Source organism: Ambystoma mexicanum, chromosome 2p (genome assembly GCF_040938575.1).
Source record: "Ambystoma mexicanum isolate Mex_15411 chromosome 2p, UKY_AmexF1_1, whole genome shotgun sequence".
Taxonomy (NCBI): domain Eukaryota; kingdom Metazoa; phylum Chordata; class Amphibia; order Caudata; family Ambystomatidae; genus Ambystoma; species Ambystoma mexicanum.
Window position 1 is genome coordinate 1,302,473,276 of NC_090923.1, and position 12,715 is coordinate 1,302,485,990.

General features: G+C 48.1%; 1 protein-coding gene across 3 annotated transcripts in view; it reads right to left on the bottom strand.

The window, feature by feature from the left end:
- The window catches only part of CCZ1 (CCZ1 homolog, vacuolar protein trafficking and biogenesis associated), a 732,451-nt gene that overhangs the window by 389,366 nt on the left and 330,370 nt on the right, over positions 1-12,715 (bottom strand). The window lies entirely within an intron of this gene.

The window sequence follows — 12,715 nt, forward strand, 5'->3', positions numbered from 1 at the left end:
GACGGCACCATGTTTGCAAGCGCTCCTCCCTGCCTTGGTTATCAGTAGGGAAGGGTCCTGTGAACCGTTGGCACCTGTTACACCACACTTCAGCAGTAGTTCCCAGTCTCATGATAAAAGGGCAAGGGCACTTCCCTCCTGGTTGAACTTTCTGGTTTCGCTGCCTTTCTTCTCTGTTTGAACTGCCGTCCTGGAACAGTGCCTTACTTGTGCGTTTGTCCTTGCTCAAAGTGTGCTCCTGTGCCTTTTATCCCTGTGGGGAAGGGAAAGGGCGGTCAGGTTTGTGTAGTTATTGTCAATTGCCTGACTCTGCCTGACCCTGGTGTTGGGATACATCAGGTAAACGGCTCTGGTGTTAGTCTGTTGCTTTTCATGGTGTAAGAAAGTGTTTGTGTCCGAAGGTTGGCGGGGGGTAGGGCTTCTAAGCATCCTATGGGGTAGAATGGGGAAAGGGTATTATAAGGAAGGGGATACCGCGTCTCACCTGTCGGTGTCCCACTTCCATTCCCCACAGACCCCCCCCATCCAGGTGATCCTCCCCCACTGGTCCACCCTCAGGAACTGGATCCAATAGCCATGGCTGTGTCCTGCCCACCTGGATGACAGATCTCTGGAGACTAGCGGGTGAGACACCTTCAGGTTTCCCACACTGTACAACTTTCTGGCATTCACAGGACGACAGGTAGATGCCTGCACAATGCGCTAAAATGTGACAAGGGCCAAGATGTGAAGGCTGGCATTGAGATTTATGAGAGGTGGTAGAGCCTCATCCTGTTTGTTTGCCTGGTGACGCCCTGTTGTATTTCTGCTATGATGTCAAGGAGGATATTCAGGGTAAATTGGTTCATGTGTGTATCATCTTAGAGCTCCTTTTCACATATGTTCACCCTTTGCCTATGTATCCAGTTATCCAGCCTTTTAATTGCAAACACTGTAGGGAAGACATGATATCAACAGTAAGACAGACAAGAGACCACAGTTCAAGGGTGTTAATTGAACTTCCGTTGGGTTTGAAAAACACCCTTCTAATCCTAAATCTAAAGATGGGATCAAGCTACGACCATCAAAAATAATAACACAGTTCTAGTGGTGTCTTGTCAAAATAAAAGGGCCTATACTAATAAACCTATTGTCAATCCTTACCTCTAAATACAAATATTGTGGGAAACAATGTTATGTAAAAGCAAAAGTGTTCAAGAAATCATATGTCAGGATATTCAGGCCATAGGCTTCCCTTCCCCACGTTCTTAACATGGGACAAGGCGGCACACTCGAGCTAAGCACAGTCTCTGGCTTCTTTAGCATGAGGGTGCAAGTTAAAACTTCAACATCATGGCCTTCTGTGCCAAAGTCTCTTTGCCATTCAAAGTCTCTTCTTTCAGAGGGCCTGATGCAACAAAAACAATACAATTCCTTTCTTTTTGTATTTCACATATACACAATTTACTGAGGTGTTTTACTATCCACTTCGAATCCCCCTCCGTTGGGCCCAGATCCACTTTAAACAATTTTGTTAGGATGTTCACGTATCCAATTTCTCGAGTGATTCACTGTTTCCCCCTGATCCCACCCGCCAGGCTCAGATCCACTTTGACATCAAATCTTCAATCAGTCTCTCTCTGCCGGGTTTGGACCAACTTGATCTAATTTGCCATAAACCTTCTTTATCAACATCGACGATTTTCTAATGTGTGCAGGATTTTTGCTTGACCGGTCCGTAGTAGGATCACTTCAATTCACAATTCTTTGCCAGTCTTTCACTTTGGTATCTCTCAGCTGGATACCTTACAGAGACCTTCGATTGAGCACACATGTGGTGCCGGACCACTGTGTCAAAGTTATTGTATCTTGGTTTCAAAGTTCAATCACTCATCTGCCGTTCTACATCACTTGTGTTGGTAATCACATGTGTTTCAAATAACGTTCCTTCCAGCGCTTGCCATACAATGTTGCTGCTTGCAACTTTAGCTTCAACACCGACCGGTCTCCCCAACTCACCGACTGTGTTGATTTCACCGACTCTGCTTTGTTGTGGGAGCCAACGACAGTACCATGGCAGCCGGCGTTTCTCCCAGCCTTGATTATCGACACGGGAGAGCCCCGGGTCCCTCCGACACACAATACAGAATTCTTCAACTGGGTTTCCTGGTCTTATGTTTTCTATTCTCGAGGCTTCATTAAAGTAACAGTTCCTTGTCGAAAAGATCAAGGGAACTGCCTTCCTTGCAATCCCCTTCTGTTTCGTTGAATTTCTCCTCTTGTTAAACAGCCATCTTGGAACTGATGTTTCCTCATGTTCTTTGCCACGCTCAGAGTGTGCTCTCATGCTCCACCTTTTATCCATGTAGGGAAGTGTAATGAAGTCAGGTGTGTGTGATAGTCAGTAATTGCCTGACCATGGTATTGGGACATGTCAGGTATACGGTTCGGGTGTTAGTCCATTTTCTCCCATAGCAGGTTGTCTGTGAGAAAGGGTTTGTGTTGTAAAAAGAGGTGGGGGGTTGAGCTCCAAAATATCCCACCTGATAGGATGGGGCAAAGGTGTTACAGGGAAGAGGATATTGCATTCTGTCATCCGGTGTTCCCCTCCCACAAGACTCCTCACCCAGGTGATCTTTCTGCACTGGTCCACCCCCAGGAACTGGATCCAAATGTGATAGCTGTGTCCTGGCCACCTGGATGACAGATTACCGGGGACTAGTGGGTGAAACAACTTCTGGTTTTTCACATGCCCTTCCCCTATGCGATGTAGCCCCATCTGTTTCACCGGGAAACCGAGAAAGGAAATCAATGATCCCTTGGTCTTTACTTTTTCGGTGCTCCACAGTGAAACAGTAGGGTTGCAAGTCTAAGAACCATCGCATGACTCGGGGGTTAGAGTCCTTTCGTTAGCTTATCCACACTAATAGAGAATGATCTGTGATGAGTGTGAACTTCCTTCCTACGAGATAATATGTTAGATGGGTGATGGCAAGGGCTTCTAATTCTAACAGAGTCGTTCTTTTCACTTAGGAAGAGTTTTCGACTAGTGTATAGGATAGGGTGTTCTAATCCATCACAAACTTGTGACAAAACTGCTCCTAACCCTGTAAGAAAGGAGTCAGTTTGTACCAAAAACTCTTGAAAAATCCACTACCTTTAGGATTGTGTTCTGGAACATGTTATTTTTTTAAAGCTGTTTTAACATACATCATCCCTGTCAGTCCAGTGAATCGTCTGGGGTTCAGCATTTTTCTTTTTTTTTAAATACTTTATTTTGTTATTTAGCAACCAAATAAAACATACAAGGAGTCTGATTCTAACCGCCGCCCACCCAACACAGAATTGTACGGATCAACAATACATAAGACATTGATTTTATCATCATTTCACTCTGCATTGTCAGTCCGCTGTTGCGATCAAGTATTGGATGTATGGGCCCAAAACCTCTGGTGGGCGGGCATGCAATGGTAAAGTCGGAATAAAGGCAGTCTCGACATCATGACAGTAAGCAAAATCCTGAAGCCATCACTGTACATTAGGGGGTGGCCCTTCCCCCCCAGGACATGGCAACTCTCCTACGAGCTACCGCAAACAGCCCCGCCAAGAGCCTTATCCCCGGCTGCAGGCCCTTATACATCCCAACAGAGCTAAAACAGGGTCCGGCTCTAATGGATCCCCAATAATCAAGGAGATTTTGGTCAAAACCTCTGACCAAAATTTGGAGATCCATGGCCATTCCCATGCCAGATGGAGAAATCCTGCCGGAGCAAGTCACACCCGGCACAGGCAGCTGGAGTGGTAGGGACATGTTGGTCTAGCCTGGCCGAAGTGTGATAGACCTGGTGTAGGAAGTTAAAATGTATTAAATTGAATTTGGAGTTCAAAAATAACTTTCAGGGTTTGTCTCAGCAAATATGCCCAGTCTTCGTCTTCTATAGTTTTCCAAAGGGCTGCCTCCCACCGTCTCCTCTGGGCCTCCACCTCCCACGGTGTCCAATATACTACTACTATAAATCCGCAAGACCAAGCGGCCCTCCCTCTGAGACTGGATCACCCCATGCAATAGTGGCCACACAGAGCGTTGCGCGGGGAGGGAGGTAAACAGAGCATTAAGCATGCGTTGTAATAGAAAATAAAGATAAACATCCTGCACGGAGTCAGCTCCTCGCTCCCTTGCCGGCTGAACTGAGAAAAATACACCACCAACAAACAGATCGCCGAGGGTTTCGATACCAAGTTTGTATGTCCACCTTAGGTGGATTTGCTAGCTTGTTATGGCCAGCCTAGGCACATGCCGTGCTGGAAGGAGAGGTGAATAAAGGGTGGCAAAACCCATTATTCCTGCAATTTTTTTCCAAACTGCACAGGTAATCACAGGTAATCATCACAATATTCAGGGTATTGGGCGATGCTTGGGGCGCCCCAAGAATCATTGCACACAACAGGTCTGGGGCTGCAAGTGTTCTCTCCACTTGTACATGTGGCCTTAGAAAGTATGCCTGTACTGCCGAACAGTACCGCTCAAGATCTGGTAGAGCTCTTGCCATTGGTTGTGTTAGTGTTGTATATGCCACCCTTGCAGGCTTTCCAGCTCATAGAAAGTCAAGGGTGAGCCTGCGCAACCTCTGGAAAAAGCTGCCCGACAGCAGCAAGGGAACATTGAGAAAAAAGGTACCGAAATGTAGGGAGCACATTCATTTTAACAATGGAGATCCGCCCAAGTAGTGTATGCGAGAGCAATCGTCATCGCATCCTGAGGTTTTCCAATTGCCCTCCCGTAGTTGTGCACACAGAGGAGGGTATTGCTGTGGAATTCTGATAGTTTTATAGGGACCTATATAGTTCCAAGAACACACAGGATTTAGAGGCCCGGCAAAATTATTTGGGGGAGGTGGAGCTGTACTGGGTGGAGGAAAGAGGGCAACCGTGCCGAGCCCCCCTTCCCATCTCAAAACTATCGGATCTTGCTCACCCCATGACAAATTTCCCCAAGGGGTTGGCGTATAGGAGAGAGAGACCAGTTTGACAAAATATGAGCCCAAGTCCCAGCTTTTGGAGTACTGCACATTGGAAGGGCCATTTGACGGTGTCAAGGGCCTTTTCGGTATCTAGGAAAACAGCAAAGGCCATATGTGTTATTTCTTCCGGGGATAAACCCAGCCTGGTCTGCCAGCACCAAGCTGGGCATCAATGGGAGCAGCCGATTTGTGAGGATTTGGGTGAATATTTAATTGTTGACATTAAAGTGATTGGTCGATATGAGGCACAGTCTTCGGGTGGTTTCCCCTGTTTATGCAAAACCACTTATGTTTGCCTCACGCAGCATGGGGGGAAGCGTCCCCAAAGCAGGCAATTTCTCATATAACCGCAGAAGCACTGGATACATAATGGGAGCATATGTCTTATAAAACTCCCCGGTTAAACCATAGGGTCCCAGTGATTTTGATCCCGGGAGCTCCTGAATCACTGTTAGGATTTCTTCCAATGATACCTCACTAATGAGAGGCTCAAGGAGTTGTGACTCCACCCATTACAGCTCCACCTCCCCCAAATAATTCTGCAGGGCCTCCAAATCCTGTGTGTTCTTGGAACTATATAGGTCCCTATAAAACTATCAGAATTCCGCAGCAATACCCTCCTGCACGGTCCACCTTGGGGTCCCTAATGCACTCCACATGAGAGGGTTGCTTGTCGGCCGCCAGTAACCGAGCCAATAGGGCCCCTGGTTTCTGCCCTTCCCCGTACTGACTTATCTGATGGCCACGGCCCAAGAAACGGATTTCCCGATCAGCATTGGCTCTTAACCTGTCGAACTCCTCGCGGAGCTTCGCAAGGGTTCGGGCAGATGAATATTCTACCTCCAAATCCTTGATCTGAGATTCCCCTTTCGTGAGGTCCCTCATAGTGCCCTTTCATGAGGTCCCTCATAGTGCCCCAGATTATCTCATTTTCTTTATCCATACACACCCCCCCGACATAACATAAGGCATTCCCAAAGCCCCCCTACTGGGGAGACAGAGACCTCATTGTATTGAAGGAAGGACTGCATTTCCTCCAGTAGTTCCTGGCAGAACACCGGGTCCTGCAGCCTGTCATGTTTAAATCGCCAGGAAAGGCCCCCCTTCTCCACCGTTCACAGCCTGCACTCTAAGAGCACAGGCAAGTGGTCTGATAGGGTCCGAGGGAGCATCCAGCTATCACCCCAACGTGAACTCCCCTTCGCGGGATACCAATAGGTAGTCCAGCCTGGAGTTTGATCTGTGAACCCAGGAGTGGAAAGTGTTATCCTGTTCATCCCTGTGCCGATGTCGATAACCGACCATGAGATTATATATCTTGCATATTTCTTGCACCTGCAAGCTCGCCTTAGTCACAAGGCCCTGTCCCATCCCGGATCTATCCCTGAGGGGGTCCATCACCGTGTTTAAATCCCCACCCCACACAATGATGGCGCCCTGACACCCGGCCAATTTCACCATGACCATGCATTTGGATTGTCTACGTTGGGCCTGTACAAGTTCAGCAGAGTCACCAGTACACCCTCAAGGACGCCACACACCAGCAGGGCCCTCCCTTCATTGTCCCTTGCCATTGAGAATAAATTAAACTTAACTCCCCCAACCGATCAGGATAGCTACCCCCCTCGCATATGAGAAATACCTAGGATATCCCCAATGGGCACCCTATTTGTGTTTACAGGAGGGAGTGAGATGGGTCTCCAGGATGAAGGCCACCTCTACCTGATGCCTTCTATATTGTGCAACCATTCGGATTTTAGAAGGGGTAAGGGGTGCCCCCCCCCCTAATATTCCATGTTCCCACCCGGAATACCATTTGCCCTAGGGATGCTCAAGTGTTGGAGACAGCTTCCACTCACCCATATATCCGCCACCTGTTGAGCGGGATCGAGCTGCGATTGAAGAATATGTTGGTGAGACACCAGGATGAGAATCGGACTCCCGACAAACGAAGGATCGTGCCCCGGTCTCTGTAGTTAAGGAGGCAAGCAATGACGGGGTGAAGGGGCGCTCCAGGTATCGGTCGTGCGGCCGGTATGCGGTGGGCCCTCTCCACCACAAACACAGGTGATAGCTTGGACCCTCCAAAGAGCTCCTTACACAAAGTTTCAACAAATTCCTCCACCTTGAACTGCCCCTGCTGTTCTCTGATGCCCACCAAGAAAATATTGTTCCTGCAGGCCCTTCCTACCAGGTCCTCATTCTTGGCAGTCACCGACTTGTTGTGTACCTCGAGGGTGGACACCCATATGACAAGTGATTCCGATCTGTCCTGCAGCCCGGACACACTCTGTTCCACCTCGTCTAAGTGATTGCTGTGTTTGTCTAGCCGGTGCTGCAATAAGTGGACCTTGGAGAAGGGTCCAAATTGGAGTCCAGTCCTTCAATGCCCGCTTTGAGATCCAGTAGTATTTCCCTAATGTCCAATTCCGGAATCTGGGCGGCTCCGTCTTTGATCGCCTCCATTGATTCTAACGTCTCCACCTGTTGTTGTGGCTTGGGTGTTCTCAGGGAGGGTTCACCCTTTAAAGGTAAGCTTCTGTTGTGTTTTGTTGGATTTCCCCATGTTGGGGGAAGCCCACCGTATGCCACGGCTGTTAGTGAGGTGTGTCCGGTCAGAGGGCCTGCTCTCAGGGGCTTAACGGTCCTCCAGAGGGCCCCACGTCATTCAGGGACAGTGAAATCAATCTGGGCCAGAGCGACCACCGAGGCATCCTGCCAGGGCTCTGAATATAAAATATGGCTCAGTAAAAGCAAACGTGGGACTAGAATGGCAAAAACATGAGGCTACAGGAACCTCTGCTGGTGATACTTTGTAGCTAGGGGAACAGGGAGATCTAGTGGTAGAGCTGGGCCCTCTCACAGGAAGGTAGGTATTTCAGTGCAGCACAGCTCCTCCAGCTCTGTGCCATCCAGTCCCCTTAAGGGAAGTCTGTGTCAGCTGGTGCCTGGCCTTAGCTGAGTATCCAAGATGATCAGTGGTCCCTCTGGGTTATTAGTTTGTTTTTTTACCCAAATTAAGCTGAGGCACACCAGATTCCCCAAGCGGACCCCTTATTTTGTGTAATCTGGAAGTGACAGTGTAAAGGTTATGGTAGCACTACTCCAAATAGCGATATATTCCAAAGAGTTCACTATCAGGGGCCCACAGTTGCATGGGTCTTGGCCACCAGCCCCCGCTCCACCAGAGCCCCACAGAGCCAGACCGTGTGTTTCTCTGCCCTTGTCGGTCTCATCTGCTGGCGTGTGTTCAGAGCAGTCTCCCTAGCACGCTCAGCATTAGCTGTGCTTCCCCGCACTCCCTGCTGTCTGGGGAGGAGAGGAGGGGGTAGAAGGGGTGGGCTGTGGGCCGGAGCGCCCCCTCACCTGGTGCTTCCCACTGTTTCGGTCTGCCATTCGTGCTGACCAGCGGCCTTCGTTGATATTTCTTGAGCTGTTAGCGGGCTCCAAACTGCCTCCGCACCAAGGCTGCACAGCGTCGCACCGCTGTACCACTTTCAGCTTTTAATGGCCTGTTGGATCTCTCGGAGCAGCCTGCCTGCCCAGCTCCAATGGGGGGGAGGGGTGGTGGGGAGGGTGGGCAAACCACCTTGTCATCCCTCGAGCAACGGCTGCCCGACTCCTCCGTCTGTGAGCCGGACCACTCCCTCGCCTGGTGCTCCCCACTATTACACTTCACCAAGCCAGTTATCCGGCGGCCTTAGCCAACGTTACTGAAAGCGGCTCCAGACTGCCACCGCTCCCAGGCTGCAGTGTTCAGCACTACGGCACCTTTCCTTCACTGCTTTCAATCCAATGGTCCCTCTGGAGCGGACCACTCATCTGGTCTGGGGGGGCACCACCCCGTCGTCCCTACAGGAGGGGAAGCAAGCCACGTGGCTCACACCCAGAGTAGCCCATCGGCTCTGCTGTCCGACCACCTTGTCTGTGGGTCAGCTATATCAGGGTCCTCAGCCACTATGGACTAGGCAATCCGTTGGTAGAGCGCATGCTGCTCTCTGCTCACACCGGGTGGATGACTATGGCTTCCTTGATGCAGTTATTTTCAAGATTAATTGGAGCCCTCGCACAGAGCTCAATGAGAGTCTGCCATCTTGGTCAGGCTCTCCAGCATTTTTTTATTTGTCTGTCAACTTTGCTGTTCTGTCCGAGAAATTAGGGATGAACCTACAGTAATACGAATTAACCATAAGAATGCTCTTAGGTCTCTCTTGGTCTTAGGTGTGGGGGTATCTAGGACAGCTTTCACTTTTTCTCGTTGAGGCTGGACACTGCCATCCCCTACAAAAAAGCTGAGGTGTTTCATGGCTGATTGAGCCAGCTTACTTTTGGATGGATTGGCAGTTAAGCCGGCTTCTCTGAGGGCTTTCATAATAGTAAAGAGATGGAATAGATGGTCTTCCCAAGTCTTACTATAAATGACTATGTTGTTAACATCCATAAGCCATTGGAAAGTGGTGGGGCCCTGTGTAGGCCAAAAGGGAGGTCTTTGAACTGGAATAGTCCAAGGGGCATTGAGAAAGCTGTATTTTCCTTATCCGGTCCATGTACTGGGACCTTCCAGTTTCCCGTGGTGAAGTCTAGGGTTGATAGGAAGGTAGCATTTCCGAGTTTATCAATCAATTCATTGATGCGCGGCATAGGATAGGCATCAAAGTCGGAGATGGCGTTGACCTGTCGGATGTCTATGCAAAACCTCCAGGAATTATCAGGTTTAGTGACCAACAGAATAGGGCAGCACTATGGACTTGAAGAGGGTGTGATAATATTTGGCCTCAGCATTTTGTTTACTTCCTCAACCACTATCTGTCTATGGGCATCTGGGAGTCTATATGGTTTCAGATGGACCACTTTTCCCTTTGGAGTTCTGATATAATGATAAGTGCCATGCACTCTCCCTGGTTTCTCACAGAATACATCAGGGAATGTTGTGACCAAAGCTTTTAAGTATTCTTGCTGTTGACTAGATAGCTCTTGGGGTATAATTCAAAATTATCTATTTTCTCTGGTGCCAAACAAGACAGTATCGAGGCAGTGGCTGCGGAAGGATTTTCTTTCCACACCTTTAAGAGATTTACTTGGTAGAGGTGGGTCTTTTGCCTCTGGTCAGTTTGGGCTATTTTATATGTACAAGTCCCTGTTTGCTCTATTACTTCATTTGGCCCATGCCACTTTGAGACAAGTTTATTTTCACAGGAAGCTAAGAGGACTAATATATTTTGTCCTACAGAAAAAGATCTTAAGTTTAACTTTTTGTCGTAGGTGGACTTTTGGTGTGCTTGGGCTTTTTCAATATTTATCTTTTATTTTTGTCACTTGTATAGCGCACTAAACCCAAAGACATCTAGGTGCTTTTAAGTTAAGAAGTTGGTTACATTTGATTCTTGGAATGGTTACAGGTTACAGTCTTAGCATGATACATCACAATATGCAATTACAGGTAGGTATAAATCAACTTATTAAAGTGAACCCACTTGGAACGGGGTGCTACATCAAAATATGGAGTTACAGGAAGGTGAAATCAACTTATTTTAAGAAACACACTTTGGAAAAGCCTCACCTCATGGTAAGGGGTGCTACATCAAAATATGGAGTTACAGGCAGGTAGAATCAACTTATTTTAGGAACACACTTTAGAAAAGCCTCACCCCATGGTGCGGGGTGCTACAACAAAATTACATGCATTACTTACCGTAATAGCATTTCTGATGATTGTATCTGCTTAGATTCACATGCTGTGCATGTAGTCCGACATCTAGTGGCAAGCCCAGAGTATTGCATCTTGTCTTTCGAGGATCGAAAGGGGCGTCGACATGGCCGTGCCTGTAACACTATCCCTAACGTGACATGTAGTGTGCCCAAAAATCCCTCACGTGTCGTGGTCCCTCCGATTTTATTTTTTCTGCTGTGATGGAGCCTCATGACTATTGTAAGCGAGTACAGAAAAGAGAGAGAAGTAGTAAGATGTCTATGTTCCTTCCATCCGAGCGGGGAGGAAGGGTGGGTGCATGTGAATCCAAGCAGATACAATCATCAGAAACGCTATTACGGTTAGTAATGCATGTCTTCTGATGCTTGTTAATCTGTTTAGAATCACATGCTGTGCATAGACTAGCAAGCAGTACCCGGAGTTGGAGGTGGGATGTGAGGAGGAACAGTAGTGAAAAGATGTCTTAGTACTGCTTGTCCCACCTGAAAATCAGACCTAGAGTGAGTATCTAGGCAATAGTGTTTTGTAAAGGTGTGTACAGAACTCCAGGTTGCCGCTTTGCAAATGGACTTGAGAGGAACATTTGCAATGAATGCTAGGGAAGCCCCAGTGCCCCGAGTAGAGTGTGCTCTAGGCTTGAAGGGCAGATCTCTATTGGCAAGAGTGTAGGAGAGTGTGATGCAATTGAAAATCCACGTTGAGATGGCTGATTTAGAGACAGGATCCCCTTCTCTACCAGCTGCCACTGACACGAAAAACTGGTGTGTCTTTCTTAGTGGTTTAGTTCTTTCCAGGTAGTACATGAGTGCCCTGCGCACATCCAGTGTGTGTAGGTTTCTTTCCGCCACGTTAGTGTGGATATGGAAGAAAGTTGGCAGTTCTATAGACTAGTTCACATGGAACTTAGAAATACATTTATGTGCAAACCGAGGGTGAGTGCGCAGAACCACCTTATCTCTGTGAATTGTAACAAAAGGGTCTAGAATTGAAAGAGCCTGTAGTTCACTGACTCTCCTTATAGAAGTGACTGCCACTAGGAAGGCGGTCTTGTAAGTAAGAGCTTTGAGACTTGCCTTATGCATAGGCTCAAAAGGAGAACCCATAAGTCTGGTTAATACCACATTTAGACCACATTTGGTCCCATCCAGGAGCCAGGATAGAAATGGGGGGGATGAATTATTTAAACCCCTTCCATGAAAGCTTTAATAACTGGGATGTTCCACCACAACACCTTCTGTTGGGACGTAGTGTATGCTGAGAGTGCAGCTAAGTGAACCAGACCTGTCTAGTAAGTGAGTCAGGTAACACAATATGAGTAGGGGAGCAGTCAATGGGATTGATGCGCTTGGAATTGCACCAGATGACAAAGCGTTTCCATTTATTGGAGTAGCAATGTCTGTTGTTAGGCTTTCTTGCTTCTATGTATGTCCATGCATCTCTGAGGAAGTTGGAGGTGCCTGAACTCTATGACTTCAGGAGTAGGCCGCTAAGTTCAGAGTTTGCAGGCATGGATGAAGGGTTTCCCCCTTGTCCTGAGATAACATGTTGTATGGGCAAAGCAGTTTCATCGAATGAGAGAGAGACATCTCCATCAGATGAGAGAACCAACCAGGGTTGGCGGGCCCACATCGGGGCCACCAATATCATGGTGACTGGTTCCTGGTGCATCTTGTGCAAGATCTTGTTGAGTAGGGGAGTCGGGGGGGGGAAAGCGTAAACAAATCTCCCTGACCATGTTATCCAGAGACCGTTCCCCTTGGATCGGTTCTGAGGGTATCTGGAGGCGCAATCCTGGCATTGTGCATTCTCTAGGGTTGCGAACAAGTCGATCTCTGGGAAACCACATTCTGTGAAGACGTTGGAGACGATGTCTTCGTATAGTCGCCATTCATACTCTATGGGCAGTGGGAAGTCTCTGTTGAGCACGTCCGCTAGAAGATTGAGTTCCCCTGGAACGTGCTGAGACAACAGAAACATCATGTGTTTACGAGTCCATTTCTAAATG